This window comes from Bos taurus, chromosome 9, assembly GCF_002263795.3.
Source record: "Bos taurus isolate L1 Dominette 01449 registration number 42190680 breed Hereford chromosome 9, ARS-UCD2.0, whole genome shotgun sequence".
Classification (NCBI taxonomy): Eukaryota; Metazoa; Chordata; class Mammalia; order Artiodactyla; family Bovidae; genus Bos; species Bos taurus.
Window position 1 is genome coordinate 36,175,322 of NC_037336.1, and position 23,950 is coordinate 36,199,271.

The 23,950-nt window shown below is 37.9% G+C and overlaps 1 protein-coding gene and 1 long non-coding RNA gene across 15 annotated transcripts in view; one reads left to right on the plus strand and one right to left on the minus strand.

Moving 5' to 3' along the window:
- The window catches only part of HS3ST5 (heparan sulfate-glucosamine 3-sulfotransferase 5), a 293,471-nt gene that overhangs the window by 94,177 nt on the left and 175,344 nt on the right, over positions 1 to 23,950 (plus strand). For 6 of the 14 annotated variants that reach the window (XM_059889813.1, XM_059889806.1, XM_024996796.2 and 3 more), the window contains exons 1-2: positions 2,443 to 4,519; positions 20,984 to 21,175. The gene's annotated coding sequence lies outside the window, so the exon portion shown is untranslated. 14 annotated transcript variants of the gene reach the window in all.
- Positions 228 to 11,249, minus strand: LOC132346218 (uncharacterized). The gene is made up of 4 exons (XR_009496005.1): positions 10,558 to 11,249; positions 6,591 to 6,659; positions 2,342 to 2,449; positions 228 to 574 (listed from the first exon to the last, which is right to left on the minus strand). It is a non-coding gene; the product is annotated as an uncharacterized lncRNA (long non-coding RNA).

The following is a 23,950-nucleotide window of genomic DNA, read 5'->3' on the forward strand; positions in this document are numbered from 1 at the left end:
CAAAAAAATAATAAAAAGTAAAGTTTCTAACTCTGCTCAAACTCCAGGAGATAGTGAAGGACAGGGAAGTCTGGAGTGCTGCAGTCCATGGAGTTGCAAAGAGTAAGACACGACTTAATGACTGAACAACAATTCTGCTCAATGTTGTTTATGCTCACCAAGACTGATCTATCCAGTATACATAACAGGAAAAAATATAATATGAAATAAGGGATAGAAAGGCCAGTATGAAATATATCAATTTTCAAGGGCACTGGGGAAATTGAATTCTGACTAGAAAACAAAATGCTTAACACCAAGAAGTGTCTTAAATTAATTTTAACTATCAAACTTTTAAACATGAGTCAGCAACTTCTTTATAAAACATGTCCTGATATTTTGGAGTCAACAAATTTGTGGATTACAAACTATAGAAGCCCAGAGCTTTCTTGAAAAATCACGTTTGTTGGTCACCCTTATTTCTTTGATAAGACTCAGACCTCAATTTATTTTCCACTTTTCTTAAGATCATCTCTCATTCTTGGTTTATCACTCTCATTTCTCACGAAGATACAGAGTTTCCTTGTTTTCATCACTAAAGAACAAGTAGAAAACAGTTTAATGTATCAGTGGCCTTTGGGTTAACTCTTATTGCCCAACCGGTGGTACCCCCAATTCAAACTGACACCGCTAGAAAATTAGAGCCCTCTCCTCATTGTCCTTTGTGTTAAATTCATTAAAGCTTTAGAACTACTGTGTTGCAACAAGACTACCAAATGTAGAGAGTTCACCACAGAAAGGTACTTGGAAAGATGAGAAACAGTAACCCACAGTTGAGTGAATTACCAATTCCAGGATGAAGGCTAAGGAAAAAAAATTAAGAAAGAGCTGGATGAAAAAGACTTTCTGTTAAGAACTCTGCTTAAAAAGAAAATTTGAAGAGTTTTTTGATTAAACTACTATGATTGTTCTTATTCCTATTACCACAATAAATGAAACCAGGTTGTGATAGATTAGATTTTACTTTTTAATTCAAATTGTTGTTGGTTTGGGAGGGTGTTTTTTTGGGGAAGAGGGTTCTGTATAGATAAGATAACAGGGTAAAAAAGAAATCCTCTCTCTTTGAAGACGCTGCTGCTACACGAGTAGAACAGAACACAACCTAGGTCCTTTTCAGTAACTACAAGTTGGTTAATAGTCCCGTAAAGTCCAAACAAACTAGCCATATAAAACTTGATTTTTAGTGGGAAGGTGACTTGCTTAGGACTATTAAGACAACAAGAGGATAAGAGTTGGTTCCTTTTTTCTCTTAATAGAAGCACTGCTATAAAAACAGTGCTTGAACTATCATGAAAGCTTTTTACTTGCCTTAGCTTAACAGGCTAGCAGACAAACTATATTATTGTCTCTTAAAGCTGAGATGAGTAGAAGAGCAAACTGTAATAGGTCTGCTTAGAACACTGTTGTTGAAATTCTCTTGACTGTACTTTAAGGTTTGCAGTATGTGTACAGTGCTTGATGGTTTACAAACTCCATCTGTATCTATCACTTTTCACCCCCACAAAAACATTGTTACTTAAGCAGAGATGATATCTGACAGATTCAAAACTTGTGTGACTCAGCCCTGCCTGCAAGGTTTCAGTAATTCCACCTTCCCCCGCCCCTACCCCGCCAACCAGGTAATTTAGTTCATGGAATATTGTTCTGTGACATGTTTCTCTTTGCCAGTAATCATGAAAATAATCAGATGCTGGACAAGTCCTCTTTCTCAAGTTATATTAAGATATTTTATTAGTAGAAGATATAATACAGCACATGTATCATGCTGTACACCAGTTATAGCCACTGAGAATTCCCAGGCTAGGTCAGTTTGTAAAAATCCTATTCTATTTGCCTGCATATAAAGCCTGAAGATATGTGATATGTTGTCATTTAAGCTGCATCTTCTAGGAGGTCATCAGATTTGACTGAAATATCTTTGCTGGGTCCTTTCTACAAACTCCTACCTTTATATGAGTAAACACACTTAGTATTTTCCAGATTTGGCTCTACTGTAGCTAACCTGGTTTGGACACCTGTGTGTGTATAGTGATTATCTTGTTTGTCTATGATGTGGGCTTCTAGTGATGTGGGCAGAGCCTAGGATTCTGAGCATGTACTCTTTGCTCCCTGATTGCTATTTGTCGGAGCAGCCTATCAGGTGTTGCTTCCCAGCAGTCCATTCCTCCCCGTGGTGTACTTTGAAATTGTGCTTCAGTATCCTTGCAAGACTGTATCTATCCTCACAGTCTGTAGCTATCCCCACCATCAGCTCATCAAACCACATCTGCTCAGTTACCCTGGTATCATCTATTTGTCTCACCTGTGGGGTTCCAAGGTAACACACTGTGCTGGAAGGCAGGCTGCATACCAAGACATTCTTGTTGACGATGATCTTGACTTGCCATTTCATGTTGAGCCTTATTTACATCTACATGAGAAGAACCAGGTGGTTTTTTCTAATTCACCCCTGTCTCAAAGCTGTGGGTTCGACCCAAACCCTCATTTTGTAAATTCAGAAGCATGATGCTATTTTGGTGTTTTACAGTCTCCAGAAAAGCGTATTTATCTTCTGAATCTAATTTTATTCTAATGTTCATTCCTTGCAGCCGTTGGGCAAGTTGCTGCTTACAAGCATCAGCTAGCAATTTTGTATTGTAATTTCAAAACATAGATTGCCAATGCCTTTTCTATACGGCTTTATATAGCTTTTCTATTCTGAATAGACGCTAAAACCTAGATGCCACCTAGTGATTCACTGGTTGCATCGCTAGTAAAGAACTAGAATTCTATCAGACCACAGTTGATTCCCATGTGGTAAACAACATCTGTTTCCAAATTTCACTACTGAAAATAATAGGATGTTATTTTGATCATGAGTATACCTCTATTTCCTTCTCTCAAAGTAACTTAGGATAGTGATGGAATGGCATGTAAAGTGCTATTTCAAATATTTAACTTAAAAGACGTCTCCATAATGATCATTTTGTTGAGTTTCCCAGCATGTGAGTTCACGCCACTTTGGGAAGTTCCTTATTGATCATGCCTGGTAAGGAGCATAGCTTCTTTCACCTTCCATAAAAGGAACTTGTAACAAAAACAGCTCTTTTTCAATTAGTAATCGCTTGAGCAGTTAGCTACTGCTAACCATGGAGCATAGCTTGAGGATATAGGTCAACTTTTATAGTGACTACAGACCAAACTTTGAATTTTGTAAAAAAAAAAAAAACTGGGACGGCCCAGAGGGATGGTATGGGGAGGGAGGAGGGAGGAGGGTTCGGGATGGGGAACACATGTATACCTGTGGCGGATTCATTTTGATATTTGGCAAAACTAATACAATTATGTAAAGTTTAAAAATAAAATAAAATTAGAGAGAAAAAAATAAAAAAAAAAGAAAACAATGAGCAAAATGGTAATAATAAATCCTACTTATCAATAAAAAAAAAAAAAAAAATAGTGTGCCCCAACATTTCAACTCGGAGAAGGCAATGGCAACCCACTCCAGTACTCTTACCTGGGAAATCCAATGAATGGAGGAGCCTGGTAAGCTGCAGTCCATGGGGTCACTAAGTCGGACACAACTGAGCGACTTCCCTTTCACTTTTCACTTTGATGCATTAGAGAAGGAAATGGCAACCCACTCCAGTGTTCTTGCCTGGAGAATCCCAGGGACAGGGGAGCCTGGTGGGCTGCCGTCTATGGGGTCGCACAGAGTCGGACATGACTGAAGTGACTTAGCAACAACATTTCAACTAATGTTTGTAAATGTCTAAGTGATGTGCTAGACATTCTGATATTCACTGTCTTACTTAAGCCTGGGAAAAACCTATGACATATGTAGTTTTCTCCATGGTATAAATCAAATCAATGAGCCTGTGAATGGTTCAGTAACTGTCCAGATATGCAGCTAGTAAGTGATATGGAAAGTGAATATCATCATACGCCCTATGTTTTCTTCTAGTCTCTTCACCACATTATGACTATTTCATATTAAACTTTTTGTACAAGATCATCACTGGCAGAAGCTGTGACCCACAGAAACTGGTCTCAGAGAGATGGTCTTATAAAAAAATGTGTAATTATTTTCTATCTACATTTTTTAAATCATGTGAGGAGAACTTAACTAAACTGCTAGGAATGTTTGCTAACATCTCCTTTCCTTTTCTATCCATGATCCTTTATACCCTCACTTTCTCTGAGTCTTCTTATTTAAAAGTCCTTCACAAAACGTTGTCATCCCTGATCTTCTGTAACTTTTCTGTCTTTTAACAAAGGACACTTTTCTCCTAATCTCACCCTCTTACCTTTCTACCCACAATCCCAGTGTTCTTTCATTCTCAACATTCTTATTAGGCATCACAAAAGCCCAAAGAATCCACCACAAGGCAGTAGGAGAAACCTCGTGGGAACGTGCTGAGGGTCGATCAGGGGATGGCTCTAGTGGACAAAGCCAGTACCATCTTTACCAAGCAGAGGGATAAGACAAAGCTGGGAGTATGTACGTAGTAACAACTTTTCCCCAACAATAACAAACTGGAGATCTTCATAAGAAGGACCTTTTTAACAAATCCAACACTTGCTTGGAAAAATAAGAATCATGCTGTGCTACTCCATTCCTTTTAAGTTTAGCATCCCTGCTGCTGCTTGCCTTAGAACTCCCCATGATAATCAGTGAGTTACACTTCTAAGATGACTTTGTCCAGCCTCTGCTAAAATCTCTGCCCTAGTTCCCATACATGTCATCATAGCAAAAATATTTTGTCTAAGTTGTTAGCAAGAGAGGTATTTTCAAGTGTGCCTGCATGGTTCCTAATGTGAATTCTCTCAGTAGAAAATGAAAGCCCAGCTCTGAAAACTACACTCTTGTATCAGTTAGATATCTCAGAAGAGGCTGGATAACAAACAAGCACAAATTCTCAGCAGCATGTAATAATAAGCATGTGTCTGGCTCATGATTTGTGGGTCATTTGGGATTGGCTAATTTAGGCTGCACTGGGTTGGGTATACGATGATCTCGGCTGTTTACTCATGTGACTGGGGATCAGCTGGGGATCAGGCTGAGTCCACAGGGGCAGCTTAGTTCTACATGTCTCCCATTCTCCTGCTTCCTGCCCATGTTCTCATGACAGTAGCAGAAGTGCTGGAGAGCAAACTCAATAAGGCAAGCATTGTTCAGGCCTTTGCTCAAATCGGGTTCTTTAATGTTTCATGGCCCAAAAAGTCCCATGAACAAACCCAAAGAAAAGGAGTAAGGAAAGAGATTACCCATTCTTATTAGGGCAAACTACAAGGCATATGACAATGAGCATGGATATGGGAAGAGGTAAAGTGTTGGGAACACTGAAGGAGTCTACTGTTGTCATTGACTGATTATTCTTGAGTGTCATCCTATTAAATTAAAAGATGCTTACTCTTGGAAGGAAAGTTATGACCAACCTAGACACCCATATTCAAAAGCAGAGACATTACTTTGCCAACAAAGGTCCGTCTAGTCAAGCCTATGGTTTTTCCTGTAGTCATGTATGGATGTGAGAGTTGGACTGTGATGAAGGCTGAGCGCCGAAGAATTGATGCTTTTGAACTGTGGTGTTGGAGAAGACTCTTGAGAGTCCCTTGGACTGCAAGGAGATCCAACCAGTCCATTGTGAAGGAGATCAGCCCTGGGATTTCTTTGGAAGGAATGATGCTAAAGCTGAAACTCCAGTACTTTGGCCACCTCACGTGAAGAGTTGACTCATTGGAAAAGACTCTGATGCTGGGAGGGATTGGGATCAGGAGGAGAAGGGGATGACAGAGGATGAGATGGCTGGATGGCATCACTGACTCAATAGACGTGAGTCTGAGTGAACTCCAGGAGTTGGTGATGGATAGGGAGGCCTGGCGTGCTGCAATTCATGGGGTCGAAAAGAGTCGGACACGACTGAGCGACTGAACTGAACTGAAGTGATGGTTCCTTCTGGTAGTGTCAGCTCTAGATGGAAGCACCTTTCACTCATTCAGCCATTCATTCACTTTTTCACTTAACACATAATGTTGAATTGTTTAGACAAGTGCTGCTTAATAGAAATATGTTGTGAGTCATAGATGGTTTTAAATTTTTTCTGGTAGCTACTTTTTAGAAGATAAAAAGCCACAGGTGACTAGTAGCTACCATATTAGACAATGAAGTTAAAGACTATATATGGAACTTGGTGCTGAGGATATGACTCCTGCCCCATAGATCTTACAGTCTTGAGAGAAAGGAGATTTAATTTAAACAGTGTAGGCGTTATATATCTTTCTGAGAAGCTCATATTTTCATTTACATTTCTCAGATCTTGTCATACCGCAGTGCACCAACTCCATTCCTTAGGTAATAGTTTTCTATTACACATTTCCATACAACCTCTCTAGCCTAGTTTGGTTAGAGATATTTCAACATGCCTTTTCAAAATCTCTTATGAAGAGCTATCACTGTACTCCAAAGTCTGGCAACAAAGGTGTGTTTTCTTTTCCAGAATCAATATAGTAAAGGGACATTATCTGAGATCTTATTACCAGGTGGATAAATTTTCACATTATAACTTTACCTGATAAGAGCCCAAGATTCTTCATGATAGAAATGTTGAACAGAAAAGTTGTTTATCAGTGTTTATCTGCTAAAAAAAAAAAAAATGGGTGGTTGTAAGAGAATGCATAATAGTAGTAAATGAAAGAGAGAATGTTGCTTCAGAAGTAGTACAAGGAATAATGGAAGCAGAGAATGGAGAAAATAAGAAAAAGGAAACAATAGTCTTTATCTCTTTTTTACCTGATTAAGCTTGTTAGTGCCTAAAAGAAAGTTTTGTCTTCTCTGCACTAAACTGTCTAAGCAAGATTTATCAAAAAGGGTGGTTTTTAGAAAGCAATTATTGTCCATCAAAATTGCTGATAAGGGTCTTGATATGAATAGGGAGATAAGATATTTTTTTGTAGTCTAAAAAATAAAAAACATGATATTTCTTTAAATATATAGGCATAGCTTAAAAAACTGAAAAAGGTTTCTTTTAAATGCTGTGAATCACCCTGTGATTTCTTTTCTCTTTTTAAATCCTGTTCTGCTTATTGCATGCCTTTTCTTTGGTGATTCATGGCTTTAATTGTGTAACTCCTTGATACCAAAACCACTTTGGGCAAATGCCCTTGTGCTTCCTTGTCCCTCCGGCAGCATGGCAGGTCCCAGTGCCGGCACTTGGATTATGCTCTCAAAGAACTCAGCGCTCCTTTGACTTTCACAACTTGTGTGACTGGTACTCGTCTCCAAACAGCAAACAGTTTAGGTAGAGAACAACATTTTAAGCTCTGAGATGCTGTTTTTACAAGATATTACTAAAAACTGCAGTTTTAGCTCTGTGTTTTCATACAAGACACTTTAGAAAATGACTATAATTACATAGCGAAGAGAGTCCAGATTACATGGTGGGCATTTTTACGCATTAAATTACAAAAATATATTTCCTCATTTACTCCAGTTTTTCATGAAGGATTTAAATCAGAACAGCAACATTGGTCTTGTGTTTAGTGTCAAAAGATCATTTCAGTCATTGCAAATAATATTTTCCAGCACCAGTGGATATCCACCAAATATCTCCTTTCTGCTCTCCCTCCTTCAACACACACACACATACACATATACACACACTTGACATTCTTGCTTCTAATACTAAAATACTTTGAGTCATTTCCTTTTATTAAGATATTTTCAGATGGAGATTAAAAATAAATTGGAGAGTCAAGCAATAACATGAGAACTGAATTAAAACAGTTTAAGCTGAAGTCAGTGAGTAAATTGTGTCCTTGCAAATTACCTAAGAATCATTATACCCCCATGGCTTAAAACAAAGAAGGCATACTATAAATCTTTATTAGACGAACAAGTGAATGAATGTTATCTATTTAACATTAAGAAATTTTAGTGACTGTGGGTTTCCCTTTTTCTGGAAGTAAGTCCCTTCAAGCAGAAAGAAGGATCTATGAATTGGACACCCTTTTGGATACAGCCATTAGCACTCTGTCTCTGCTGTCATATCTCAAGGACTAGGAGGAGTCCCACAAACTGCAGAAAGAGAGGCCAGGCCTAAATATAAGTGGCAAAATAGGGCCATAGTTCTCAACTCCTATTTTCAGACCGTGACTTAAATCTCTTATGTGTGGCCTGAACAGAGAAGTAAAAGAATGGCGATGGAGGTCTAACCTTAATATGCTTATCAGTTCAGTTCAGTAGCTCAGTTGTGTCTGACTCTTCGCGACCCCATGAATCACAGCACGCCAGGCCTCCCTGTCCATCACCAACTCCCAGAGTTCACTCAGACTCACGTCCATCAAGTCAGTGATTCCATCCAGCCATCTCATCCTCTGTCGTCTCCTTCTCCTCCTGCCCCCAATCCCTCCCAGCATCAGATTCTTTTCCAATGAGTCAACTCTTCACATGAGGTGGCCAAAGTACTGGAGTTTCAGCTTTAGCATCATTCCTTCCAAAGAAATCCCAGGGCTGATCTCCTTCACAACGGACTGGTTGGATCTCCTTGCAGTCCAAGGGACTCTCAAGAGTCTTCTCCAACACCACAGTTCAAAAGCATCAATTCTTCGGCGCTCAGCCTTCATCACAGTCCAACTCTCACATCCATACATGACCACAGGAAAAACCATAGGCTTGACTAGACGGACCTTTGTTGGCAAAGTAATGTCTCTGCTTTTGAAATGCTATCTAGGTTGGTCATAACTTTCCTTCCAAGGAGTAAGCATCTTTTAATTTCATGGCTGCAGTCACCATCTGCAGTGATTTTGGAGCCCCAAAAAATAAAGTCTGACACTGTTTCCCCATCTATTTCCCATGAAGTGATGGGACTGGATGCCATGATCTTCGTTTTCTGAATGTTGAGCTTTAAGCCAACTTTTTCACTCTCCACTTTCACTTTCATCAAGAGGCTTTTGAGTTCCTCTTCACTTTCTGCCATAAGAGTGGTGTCATCTGCATATCTGAGGTTATTGATATTTCTCCCGGCAATCTTGATTCCGGCTTGTGTTTCTTCCAGTCCAGCGTTTCTCATGATGTACTCTGCATATAAGTTAAATAAGCAGGGTGATAATATACAGCCTTGACATACTCCTTTTTCTATTTGGAACCAGTCTGTTGTTCCAAGTCCAGTTCTAACTGTTGCTTCCTGACCTGCATACAGATTTCTCAAGAGGCAGGTCAGGTGGTCTGGTATTCCCATCTCTTTCAGAATTTTCCACAGTTGATTGTGATCCACACAGTCAAAGGCTTTGGCATAGTCAATAAAGCAGAAAGAGATGTTTTTCTGGAACTCTCTTGCTTTTTCCATGATCCAGTGGATGTTGGCAATTTGATCTCTGGTTCCTCTGCCTTTTCTAAAACCAGCTTGAACATCAGGAAGTTCACGGTTCACATATTGCTGAAGCCTGGCTTGGAGAATTTTGAGCATTACTTTACTAACATGTGAGATGAGTGCAATTGTGAGGTAGTTTGAGCATTCTTTGGGATTGCCTTTCTTTGGGATTGGAATGAAAATTGACATTTTCCAGTCCTGTGGCCACCGTTGAGTTTTCCAAATTTGCTGGCATATTGAGTGCAGCACTTTCACAGCATCATCTTTCAGGATTTGAAGGAGCTCAACTGGAATTCCATCACCTCCACTAGCTTTGTTCGTAGTGATGTTTTCTAAGGCCCACTTGACTTCACATTCCAGGATGTCTGGCTCTAGGTCAGTGATCACACCATTGTGATTATCTGGGTCGTGAAGCTCTTTTTTGTACAGTTCTTCTGTGTATTCTTGCCACCTCTTCTTAATATCTTCTGCTTCTGTTAGGTCCATATCATTTCTGTCCTTTATTGAGCCCATCTTTCCATGAAATGTCCCCTTGGTGTCTCTAATTTTCTTGAAGAGATCTCTAGTCTTTCCCATTCTGTTGTTGTCCTCTATTTCTTTGCATTGATCACTGAGGAAGGCTTTCTTATCTCTTCTTGCTATTCTTTGAAACTCTGCGTTCAGATGCTTATATCTTTCCTTTTCTCCTTTGCTTTTTGCTTCTCTTCTTTTCTTATAATATGCTTATATATTTTTCTTAAAATATGCTTATAACTTATGCTATATCTCTCTCTCCTAAGGAAACCCTATTTGTTTCAATTTTAAGATTAAGTTCAGAGATAGTCTGAATCTTACTTTAGCAAAGCAAAACCCATTAACATTTTACTAGGAAAGTTCGAGTCATCGGATAAACATAGGTCTATATTTAGGACGTGGGAGAATTTCACTATAATCATCAAGCATCTTCACTGAAAAAGATTTGTCTCCTTTCATTAGACAAACTCTCAACATTTCTATGGTGTTCCCACTATCAGAATTATCGTTTTAAAGTTATGTTGAAAGTAGAATTGTTTAAAACTTATAATTCTAAAATTCTCTATGTAAAGAAGCACCTTTATTAGCAACACTTTTATTAAATATTGATAAGCAGTACACTGTTGCTCTTAGCTTCTATGCTGACAGCACTTACATTTGGTTTCGCTGCTTCCCTTCCTTCTTCCTGCCTTTCATGTGAATTAATACTTCATCTGACTTGCATGCAGGGTACAACAGTTTTCATTTGTTAGTGGAAAATCTAAACCTCTCTAGTGACCAGAAATGGGAGTCCAGATTAATGGACAAACTTTGGCTGTGTGTGGGGGGCAGGGGGGTGTGGGTGGCGGGGAGGAGGGAGAGAGAAAGGAACTTTTCCCAGAAATTTAGGAATCATAGACTTTTAGGCACTTAGTGTTCAGAGGACATGCTGTCATTGATTCTCAGTTCAGGTTGAGTATTACAATCACCTGGAGATCTCCTGAGGCTCCATCTTCCCCAGACCAATTGAACCAACATCTTTGCTAACAGAAAGAACCTGGGGATGGGTATTTTCTTAAACCCTGCATACTCTAAAGTGCAGCCACGGTTTTCAAACAATTCCTTTAGTCCAGTTCTTTTCATTTGGATAGACAAAATAAAAATCTGTCAGAAAGAAATGAAATATAATATTTCAGACCTTTTAGAGCCTGGATTAGAAATCAATTTACCTAGCCCCAATCCAGAGCAATTTACATAACAATGTAGTACTAATATCTTTTGTTAGTCTTGACTCATTTGAACTTTCCCCTGATAAAATCATAACAGGGGCATGACAGGCACACAGCTGTTAGCAAGTGACCAGGCCCCTCCCGCAAGGGAGCAACCGTTAGCGAGCAACTGTCTACTAGCGACTGTTAGCAATCCCGCTCAGTCATTGGTCAGCATCGTAATAGGCCCTTCCCCCAAGCAAGTGACAGTGAACAAGGTTAGAGCAACTGTAATGCTCAAATGGAGAAGGCAATGGCACCCCCACTCCAGTACTCTTGCCTGGAAAATCCCATGGATGGAGGAGCCTAGAGGGCTGCAGTCCACGGGGTCGCTAAGCGTCGGACACGACTGAGCGACTTCACTTTCATTTTTCACTTGCATGCATTGGAGAAGGAAATGGCAACCCACTCCAGTGTTCTTGCCTGGAGAATCCCAGGGACGGGGGAGCCTGGTGGGCTGCCATCTATGGGGTAGCACAGAGTCGGACACGACTGAAGTGACTTAGCAGCAGCAGTGCTCAAATAGCATTGCCTGCTCATCTATTGCTCGGCATCGGGGGGTAGGGGAGGGGTGTCCGTCCACCAAGCTAGTGACTGTTAGTAAGCAAGGTTGCAAGGTTACGGAGCAACCATTAGTAGTCCTGGCCTTCCCAGGGACTCAGTGGTAAAGAATCTGCCTGCCAGTGTGAGAGATGCTGGAGGCACAGGAGATGCAGGTTCGATCTCTGGGTCAGGAAGATCCCTGGAGAAGGAAACCGCTACCCACTCCAGTATTCTTGCCTGAGAAATCCCATGGAGAGAGGAAATACAGTCCATGGGGTTGCAAGGAGTTGGACCTGACTGAGCACTGCACGCAGGGCATTAGCAGTCCTGCTCAGCCATTTGTTGTCATCATAGCAGGGCCCTCTCCTCTCTCTCCCCTTCCTTTGTATTAAAAGGAGCCTGAATTCAGAGTAAAGGATGATTTTTTAAAATTAATCTTTATTTGATTATAGTTGCTTTACAGATGGCACTAATGGTAAAGCTCCACCTGCCAATGCAAAAGAGGTAAGAGACACGGGTTCCATCCCTGGGTTGGGAAGATGATCTGGAGAAGGGCACGGCAACCCACTCAAGTATTCTTGCAGGGAGAATCCCATGGACAGAGGAGCCTGGCGTTTACAGTCCATGGTGTTGCAGAGAGTCTGACTGACTTAAGGGACTTTAGCACAGCACACAGTTGCTTTACCAAGTCGTGTTAGTTTCTGTTGTACAGCAAAGTGAATCAGCTGTATTTATACATCTACGCCTTCTTTTTTGCATTTCCTTCCCATTTAGGTCTCCACAGAGCACTGAATGGGATTTTCTGAGCTATACAGGAGGTTCTCATTAGTTGTCTGCTTTATACATAGTATCAATAGTGTATATATGTCAATCCCAATCTCCCAATTCATCCTGCTACCCATCTTTGCTCCACTGGTGTCTATACATTTGTTCTCTGTGTCTTTGTGTCTATTTCTGGGAGATGGTTTTTTGAGATGCTAGTCAGCTATCTTCTCAGTCTGCCAGCTGATTAAAGTCTTTATTCCTTGCCCCAACAATTCATTTCCTAGTTTATTGGCCTGTGGTGCAGTGAGCAGAGTGAGCTTGGGCTCAGTAACAAAACTAGCAGAAGAAATCATGCTTCTCAAATTTTTCTATCAAATGGCTGCTGCTGCTGCTGCTGCTGCTAAGTCACTTCAGTTGTGTCCGACTCTGTGCGACCCCATAGATGGCAGTCCACCAGGCTCCTCCGTCCCTGGGATTCTCCAAGGGACAGAGAACACTGGAGTGGGTTGCCATTTCTTTCTCCAATGCATGATGGGCATGAGGGCAAAACCCTACCATGCTGGATTAACACATGAATTTCCTACATTTCTTGGTACTGTTGGCTTCCTTGGCTTCTATCAAAAATAAGTTAGTCTTTGTTGTGAAGAGTTTTTGAACCATATTTATAACTTTCATTTCATATAAGTCAAAAAGATATCTTCAATCACTTTAGCATGTGTAGACCCATTTTTAAAGTCATCATACATATAAGAGTAGGTGTAACTCACTTCCTGAGAAACATTCTGAGAAAACAGCACTGATAAAACATGGGCCCAGTTTGCAGTGTTGAAGATCCAGATAGTTAAACATTTTCCTGTGCTTTTGACATCTATCTTTTCTGTGTGTGTATATCTGTTGAACTCATCAAAGTCTAAAATATTTCAATTCAGCATAAAATTGCAGTACCAATTGTCACATGGCATATATTTTATCTTGTGCTGGGACGGAAACGCATATCTAAATGCATCATGCCTATGCTCAGAAGTAATGCAAATCTTCTGTCTTGCCACTGCCAGAAGTAAATGAAAACGATAGTAGATAAAGGCTAGAAACATTTTTCTGTTTTGCACTGATGCAAAATTTTGTGTGTAGTGATCATCATCGTGCATTAAGCATCCACTGTAAGCCAGACATTCTAGATGGGCAGAATATTGAAGGCATAGTTTCTTCAACTCTCATTAATCAAAAACAAATAAACCCAGTTTAAAGTAGTTGAGTAAAGAATAAACGTTGAAAATTTTAAAACACCTAAATATATTCTATGATTTATGAGCAGAACTATATACAATCACATAGTTTTTTCAGCCTATTACAAGTCTCCACTAAAGACTTATTTACCTAATTAGATAATTGAACTGTATCTATGCCTGCACATGATTGTTACCTTATGCGAATTGTGTATGAACTGTGTCCATAGTGTACAGACTAGGGAAATTCATGAATAACAGGTGTTTTAATGATTGTTTTTATTAAAAGCCTGCAGAAATGCCCATGTCAGAACCACAGAGTAAAGAAGGATCAGTGTATTAGAAGGAGCTGGCCAGATGGAGGTCCATAATGAAGGTCACCACTGCCCTGATGGAATTTACCACTGCTCAGAGTATGAGTCTCTGTATTACCAGTGTAAGAATTTGACTCAAGCAGGAGGTCTCATTCTGGTCAGAATCACAAGGAACTGAAGCACCTGCATGAGGTGATCAGTTCACGAATGGAGAACCACTCCACTACTGTGTCCAGAATGTTGCTGTCCTTTAGCAGTCCCTGGGGGAGCTGATGAATAAATGGAGTTTGTGAGGGATGTGCCAAGTAGAACAAAGGGAAGTGTGAGGAATCTTCTGAAGATGTGACTTCCAGTTTCCAGGAGAACAAAAGATCTTGATCTACACTGGCAGCCTGTGATTCCTAGATTTTTTCTTCTTCATTCTCAAAGCTGCTGCTGCTGCTAAGTCACTTCAGTCATGTCCAACTCTGTGCAACCCCACAGACGACAGCCACCAGGCTGCCCCCGTCCCTGGGATTCTCCAAGCAAGACCACTGGAGTGGGTATTCTCAAAGCTAGTGGTGATACAGAACCCTAGGGTTCTGTGTAAAGATTATTTTGTGGGAGATGGATCCTCTTAAAAAGAGAGAACAAAACTTTAACTGCTGCTCTCTCTACCCATTCTCTCCCTGTTACGATACAGTTTTAGCTTCTTCAGTCACTTCCCAGTCCTGCCTCCTGGTAAGGACATTATTTCCCCTTAGTGGAATATTGGGAGTTCCCAAACTCCCTGTCACTCTTTTATTGAGATAATCACAGAAGGTCAGTCATCTAGGGATAATCATAAGTCATAAGTAACTTTTACTAAATTCTCATCATATGGTATTATTTCCCTCATTTCCTTAGGAAGTTTTCAAAATTACAAGTGAGAATTTTACTCTTTACTAGTAGGTACTGTCTTGCCTGGAAAATCCCATGAACGGAGGAGCCTGGTAGGCTGCAGTCCATGGGGTGGCTAGAGTTGGACACAACTGAGCGACTTCACTTTCACTTTTCACTTTGATGCATTGGAGAAGGAAATGGCAGCCCACTCCAGTACTCTTGCCTAGAGAATCCCAGGGATGGGGGAGCCTGGTGGGCTGCCGTCTATGGGGTTGCACAGGGTCGGACACGACTGAAATGACTTAGCAGCAGCAGCAGCAGTAGGTACTATTATATGGTACTCTACATCTTAGAGCCTGAGGTAGATTAACAAAACTTTTTATATTTCAATGCAATATTGAGAGAAAAACCTACATAAAATATATATAAATAGGCAAGCCTATATTCTTTTTTAGCTCTCATAAACTCTTTACTCCATGTGTTTTCTAAAATGTTATTACTTGCGTTAGAGATAGCTATGACATCCATTGGCAATTTCATGCTCTTAAACGAATCAACTTTTAAAGAAATACAAAAGGTTTTGTACTATAATTATGGAACATATGTCAATTTTCATGCAAAAGGACTAACCCCATGTTGCCATTAGAAACAGAAGTTAACAAAACAGAAAAGTTTAGCCAGAGAAATATCATATACTTGAAAATCACTTTTTCCATTACACAGAAAAGAAGCATGTATAAAGATGCAGAGTGTAAGGTCCTTTCTTCATGCAGTTCTGCTTATTTTTTATTTATATAAAGAGAAGCAAAATAAACAGTGCCACTTCAGCCTATCATTTGGAGTTTAAGTTACCGGAGGAAAGAAATCATGACTTTATCTTGGTAGAATTTTCCTTGAAAAGCAGTTGAATATTAAATCATGAATCACTAGTTTCTTATAATATCTTTTAATATCTTGGGTAAAAATTGTAAAATAGCCTGCTCTCTGATTTTTAAAACAATTATTTGTATTCATGCTTAAAATGCAATTTGTGCAAGAGGATTTCTTTTTTGACTTTTTCCTTCCCTTAAAAAAAAAAAATTTAGACTCCCTAACATAGTCAATAACTCTGAGAAAACTTGAAAATATTTATAACTGAACAACAAACCTATAGAAGCCCAAAGGCAATTACCTCTTGTATAAATATGCCTTAGGCAGATTCCAACTAGTTTTTAAGAAGCAGAAGTTTAAGCTTGCTCAAGAATTTTATTCATGCAACAAAATTTGCATTATCTACCCTTATTTCCTGCCCTCTTCTCTTCTGGTTCCTCTCACTTCTGTCTACCATTTTTCAATGTAGAAAGCATTATCTGGCCACAGCTACACAGTCAGAAGTCTTTGAGAAACATGTACCTGCGTCCTCTTGTTTAATTAAACACTTGCAGCCCCACTGTTTCTTACCTTTAGACTCCAGTGTGTGTTCTTAGTTTAGATTACTCTAAGAACTCTCATTTAGGTAATATCAGTATACAACATAGGCTACAATTTCATCCTTACCTTAGAATCTCTGCAGTTCTTTTTTGCCCCTTTCAGGTAAATATCCAATAACTAGGAATTAATTTGTACTTGGGATAACTATTTTCCAAAGTAACAGTCTTGGCTCAAAAAAGACTTTAGCTGTTAATTATCTGTTAAAAATTATTGAAGTTTTTGCTTATATTTTTCAAAGGTAAAAGATTTCTAAAGATAAATATAAAATATTTGAGACCATAACAGTGAAAGTATAAAACATCATGTTTGAGTGTTTGTTTACATTATTCAGGACTAATCTGAAGGTTTTCTGTGTCATGCAGAAAAACAGTTCCTTTGTAATTAATCTATACAGAGTGTATAGAATTGGGATCCAGAAACAAGTTTCTTCTTTTTTACTTCCATTTTTGACAGGATAATAATATATTCCCTTGTCCATTTTTAATCTTATCCTTTCAAGAGGGAATCATAGTAGAAGAAATATCAGTATCAATACAATTGAATGACTCTGAACCGCTACTAAGTTACGATCTCTTCTTCTGTATAGTACAAAGAAATAAGGCATTTCTTTGCCTTCAGTTTACTTATAAGTAATTCAAATAATAACATATACAGGAAAAAATAATAACATAAGTGGTTTATGGTTCAAGAGTTATTGCAAGAACATTCATTCAACAACTGTTTATTGAGTTCCGAGGATGTGCTAGCTGCTAAGTCGCTTCAGTCGTGTCCAACTCTGTGCGACCCCATAGACGGCAGCCCACCAGGCTCCCCCGTCCCTGGGATTCTCCAGGCAAGAACACTGGAGTGGGTTGCCATTTCCTTCTCCAGGATGTGCTAGGCACTCTGCTAAATGAGGGTATTTTAAAAATGAGGATAATTATGAACAAAAATGGTTGCTTTCCTCTAGGGAGATGAGGATACAGAAGTGATATACTGAGTGATGTAAGTCCTTTTTGTTTATCCTAAGAAAAGCGAGAAGGCGTTGAAGGCTTTTAAATGGAGGGTTGACATGACTGGTTGTGTGTATGTTTTGTTTTGTTTTGTTTAAACCACCCAAACACCATGCGGAGAATTTAGTGGAGAATTTAAAAATAGAAGATGAGAGACAGAAAAAAGGCATGCCCTATTCCAGGCTATAGATGCGGTCTTAGAAGTGGGGTAGGGGTGGGGGGGTTGTAGAGGAGAAAAGGAAAGGGTTATTATTTCCTTCTCCAGGGGATCTTCCTGACCCAGGGATCGAATGCAGGTCTCCTGCATTGCAGGCAGATTCTTTACCATTTGAGCTATAACGAAGTCCTAAATTCTTAGTCGTGTCTGACTCTTTGCAACCCCATGGAATAGTCCATGGAATTCTCCAGGCCAGAATACTAGAGTGGGTAGGCTTTCCCTTCTCCAGGGGATCTTCCTAACCCAGAGACTGAACCCTGGTCTCCCTCATTGCAGGCGGATTCTTTACCAGCTGAGCCACCAGGGAAGCCTAAAAAGGAAAGAGGAAGATAGAAAAAGGAAACAAAATAGATAGATTTTGAAAAAATCACTAAGAAATAAAATCAAAAGGATATGATAATCAGAAACTAGGGGGAAAACAAGAATTAAATCTACTCTGATTCCTTGTTTAAAGGTTGAAAGCCATGCTTTTGGGCCTAATTGATGGCTTATGGTGCTGTTTACAAAAATAGAAAACACTGGAAGAAACGTGTATTTGAGAGGAAGTTTTTATGAATCTAGTTATGGAAAAATTCAGTTTGAGGAGCCTACAAGACATTTAGGTTGAGATGTCAAATATTCAGTTAGAAATAAAAGTCTGGCAATAGAAGAAAATGTTAAGCTAAAGATTTGAGAGTCTTCATCAAATGAAGGCATTATATATTTTGATGAGCTCTCTTATCAAAATATACAATGGAAAATAAAGTGATTTAGATTAGGATTCTCTCACTATGAATTAGAAAACTCTGGCAACATTTCATGGGAAAGAGGGCTGGATCATGAAAAGAGGTAGAATATAGATAAGAAAGAGAGAAATGAATGAAATGGCAGGAACAAAATAAAAATATAAATAGATTGTAAAGATTTTGGTTACAAGATAAATACCAACCCAAACTGGCTTAATCCAAAAAAAAAATTGGAACCTATAAATTCACACATAACTGAAAGTTTCAGGGTATTCTACCTGCAAGCAGTGGTCTGTCCATGGGTGATACCCCAAGATCAGAGCTCAGATCCCTTTTTTTTCCAGGTTTTTTTTTTTTTTTTTGGTGTTGACTTAAGTTCTGTCAAGTTCTCCTCTGATGATCCCAAGATGATTGCTAGTAGTTCTAGATGCTATATGTTCATATGCTCATGTCCAGCAAGAAAAAGTCTTGTTTGTTTTTGCATAATAAGACAATGAAAACCCCAGAATGGAGATCATTGAACTATTAAGATTCTATGCTTATCCCTAACATTGTTGGTAGAGGTTGAGATACACAGATTATTTTTAACTAGTCCAGGTATACCTCTGGAGTAAAGATAAATCCTCTCACTAAACTACTCAAAGTATTAGGAAAGGGGGATAGGAAATCTAGGTGTTACATTATAAGAAGTCTTAAATACCGAGTTAAAGACCTTATTCTTAATTTAACATACCAAAAAGAGTTCTTGTATTTTGAACTGAAGCAAGATCCAATGAAATTATTTCAAAAAATTAAGTCTTGAGACAACTATAGTACCTATGGCAATGTTTAAAAAAACAAAAAACAAAAAAAGAAATCTGTTAAAAGAGCCTACAGCAATACTTTAGGAGAGAGAAAGTGAAAACCAAACTGTGATTAAGTAAATATGTTGATGAAAGGACGACAGTAATGAAGTAATGGATATGACAGTATTTCAGATGAAGAGTCCATAGGACTTAGCAAGGTAGTAAGAATAAACTTTATGGTGGAACTTCAAAATCTTCCACTGAGATTTCAAATAAGGTGATAACTTTGGCACTGAGGCAAAAATGGAATCTTTTCTTTGACTATAATACTTGACCCTTTACTTCTAGTCTTAGCTCTGAGCTAGGCTTTTATTTTTTTTATTTTTTTTAAACTAAATTTATTTAATTGGAGGCTAACTACTTTACAATATTGTAGTGGTTTTGCCATACATTGACATGAATCTGCCATGGGTGTACATGTGTTTCCCATCCTGAACCCCCTCGCACCTCCCTCCCCATCCCATCCCTGGATCATCCCAGTGCACCGGCCCGGAGCACCTATTCTAATTAGCATCCCTTGTGACCTATTACTCCCTACACGCACAACTTTCCTAGAAGTCAAAAGAAGGCAAGTTCCAAACTCAGAATGAAACCTGCCCTTCACTCCACTGAATGAGAACTTACAGATTACATGACTGCTTAGCAAATGTTTTTTTTAGCATTTTGTCAACTTACAATGAGTGTTAGCAAGCAACAGAACACCCAGTGGTTTAAACAAATACAGTTTCAAAGGAAGAAGTTAGTGTTGGTTGTGACCTATTACTTGTCAGTAAGAAGGCTGATATCTTTGCATTTCTCTGGACTTTCCGTATGTTTTATATCATGGTGACAAGAAGACTGCTCTGCCTCCAAGTATTGTAGCCTCATTCAAGGCTAGCAACTGTGTGGTAAAGAGCAGAGGAACAGAAATCTTTCTGTTTATCAATAAAGCAAATTGCTTGCCTGGATTTCTTTCCCAGTGTACTTCTTATAGTTCATGGGCCAGAACAGGGTCACATGACCACTCTTAGCAGTAAGGGAGACCAGAAAGAATATTTGATTTTTTGTTCTCTATTTTGTGACTCATAGCAAGAAAGTTGGGAATGTTTTTTGGGTGACCAAACTGTAAGTTCTACCATGAAAACCCATCATTCTACAGTGTGCTCTGTGCTTACATATGTATTACACTCTTATTTTGTATTTGACTTTGTATTTCTCCATACATGATGCCTTCTCTACCCATTGGGACAATATCTGCATGATTAATTTCCAGTTTTGAAAATGGATCTTTCATTCTCTTTTCCCATTAGCTACTGCTAACATCTGTTTAACTCACGCACTAAAGAAGCTAGAATTTTGGCTTCCCTAAGTAGGCAACATATATTGACTACAAAGGATATTATTTGTATTTATGTCTAATTATCTTGGGAACCATTATCTATGTGTAGTAAAATATAGCAAAAGTACTAAATGATTCCATAGGGATTTAGTGAATATATCATGTCTTATCTTTTATGAGGTGTGATAGAGTCTTGCATAAGAATATATTTTTAAAAAGCCTCATCAACCTTGACTTAGAAAGAAATTCAGCACCAAAATGTAGCACCTGCATATCAAAAATAAAATTAGTAATTATATCACTTATGCAATGTTTAGAAAAATAGTCAATTAAAGCAGTATGAATTCAACCAGAATCCTCTGCAGGCAAGAGCATCATGCAATTCTGACTTCACAATGACATGAAATTTTAAATGACAACTGTGCTAAATCAGGGAGCAGCAAACCCAGGCCAAGTTTAAATTTAGTAACACTGCTAGTTTACTGAAAATAACCTTCTCCATAGCAGATTCTCTATGAATTTCAGGTGACCGACTACTTGTTTTTCTATTCTGTTCAGAGGTAATCAGGAACCCAGAGGCTTCAGCGTTGTCTTCCCTTCTCAATGGCATTTCTGGTACCCACTTCAGGAGTCTCCTTGGCCAGCCTTGATACACTCGGAAATTAAACAGAGGATCCACTGCACATATTCTTCTTGAAAATTTTCATCGTATATGTTCAGAACTTACCAAATAAGCATAAGGATTTGAAGGTAAGAGAACTTTGGAAGTAACTCACATTCTTATGTAACTCTTAATTACATCAGAAAGTGAAAATTAAATCTATTTTTTAAAAATATACAAAAGTAAAAGAAATAATTGAATATAAGGAAAAATAGCTAGCTATGTGTAGTGAGTTCTACAGCCAAAAAAAAAAGGGGGGAATAAAATACAAAGTTTAAAAGTTTTATATGTCATATAAATATAAATACAAGTGTGGCGCAGTGGTTATCTTGATATCTGAAATCAGTTTCACACAAAAAAGCATGGCATACAGTGGTTCTCAAATTTTAATATGCATAAGAGTTAAATGAGGGGAGAAGGAGGTTTATAAAATGCTGATTCCTGGGCATATTTCAACAGAGAGATTCACTATGGTCCATCAATTTGCAGTTTTTACAGCTACTCACCCTCAGATGATCCTGATGAAGATAGGGCTTAGACCTTTAAGAAACAGAGAAATTAGCATTTAAAATAATGTACTTCTAATTTTCAAACTACATTAGAAGGGATTTTATGTGGCTTGTTTCCTACAGTCACAGAGTAAATAAGGAAAGCATACTTTAAATTAGTGCTAAATTAGTATTCCTTTTTTGACCCCCCCAAATTGAATTATTAATCCTTTCTAGTATTCTTTTTTTTTTTAATTTCGAATGATGTGCTAATTCCCAGATGTCCCTATCTCTCTTTTAGAGCGACAGTCCTGTCATTGCTCTCTTCAGCTGTTTCTGTGTTCCAAATAATGTTTTGGTTTATTCAGATGTCTATGGATCTAATTCTAAGAAATATCTAGATGATAATAATGAACTACTGCTGAGGCTGGCTAAATATTTCTTTCTTTTCTTTTTGTGAGGGGTTGTCTTTTCTCTTCATTTTGAAAACTCAGCCTTAGAATTCAAAAGAACAGATCTGCGTAATATGCCTTTAGCTACTCTTTTTTTCCTCTGCAGCTTAAACCTTAAAAATTATGTGCTGTATTTATAACAGGTTACATGTATGTTTGTTGAATATCACTTTATTTTATTTTTGTTTCTGTATTTCATTTAGCAATTTTATCTTTATTATTTGCGATTTTAAGTTTATAAAAGATTTGCTTTTTATTTCAGTAAAAGAAGTGATTGGTATGGACATATTCAGACCTTAAATTGTGATGATTTTTTACAGATTCAGTATGATATTTTTATAGTGAAGAATGAAGTTTTTAATCAAAATCTGTTGAATTTCAGGCTTATTGCCATTTTCTGTTAGTCTTTGTATGAACTTATTCATATTGTATAGATTTTCTTGTCCATAAAATATCAAAAGGCAAGAATAGACCTTTAATCAAAAAAAGTGTGCCCCTATAACTCAAGTTAGCTAAGCATGTTATTTATTAATATTACACAAAGAAAATTAGTATAGTCATATGCATAAAATGAAGCAGCATAAAAGTTTAAAATATATATATAAAACTGAATCACCTTGCTACACACCAAAAACTGGCACAACATTGTAAATTAACTATACTTCAATAAACATTTTTAATAATAAAATGAAATTAAGTAATAAAGTAACTAAAACAAAAGATTTGCAGAATTGTTTTAACTATAACGAATTTTCATGCACATTTGCTGTCAGAACTTTCCTCAATAAGATTGCCATCTGATGATAAAGTTCTAAAATTTGTAGTAAACAAGATAATAAAAATTCTTAAATATGTAGTACCTAAGTTTAAGGTCAACAGAGTCTCCAAATAAGATTTCATAAAGTTTTTAGTGTAGATCTTCTATAATACTTTTGTTTCAAAAAAATAGAAACTACTCTTGGACCCTTTTGTGGATAAAGAATGGAATTATGTCTTCGAATGAGCCACATTTATTATCATTGGTGTATTTATCTTAAATTGTGACTCCATAAAGAAAACTTACAATGTAGTTTTAGGGAACCTGCCCGGTGGGCTGCCGTCTATGGGGTCGCACAGAGTCGGACACGACTGAAGCGACTTAGCAGCAGCAGCAGCAGCATTGAAACAACCAACCTCCATTCTCGTGAAGTAAAATATACAATAAAAGAGTAAGTTACAGAAACTTTATAGAAGCATAAAGTTTTAGAGCAAAAATGGAGCATTGAGATCTTGTAGCCTAGTCCCTTCATGTACTGCCAAACTTACTGATAAAAAGCTTAATACAAAAGAACAGTAAACATCAGTCTGGTCAGGTATGACTTATTAACAAGGAGAAACTAGCCAAGTATTTTGCAATATTTATGTCTTGCATGAGAAAATGAAGTTTGAAGAAGCGAAGAAAGTACCTGGGTACTTATAAATATAATTCAACTTGAAATCATGAATTATTTTAGTTGTCAGTAGATAATCTACCATGACATTAATCTAGAAATGAAAGTAGCAAATTTAGGTTTATTTCAGGCTGGCCAGTCTGTATCTAGAAGTCTGATATTGAGAGGGAAAAAGAACTGAAAGAACCATTGAGCTTTAGAGCAGTAGAGCTATCTGGGACCATCCGATATAGGAGAAAAGAGATTCAAATATATAAGAATCTCTGGGAAGTATTAGTGTTATTATGAAACAGTGTAATAATGATATTTGTGAGATGTCCAGGATAATTAAAATGTGTTTATTATTCTCAGTTTAAGAAATTGGAAGATCATTTAAATTTATGTAACAAAAGTAAAGTTATTAATGTGGCAAAATACTCATAATATATTGTAATGGAAACAACAAATTATAAACCATGTTGTGATGTGATTCTCATTTTTATTAAGAAAAACTA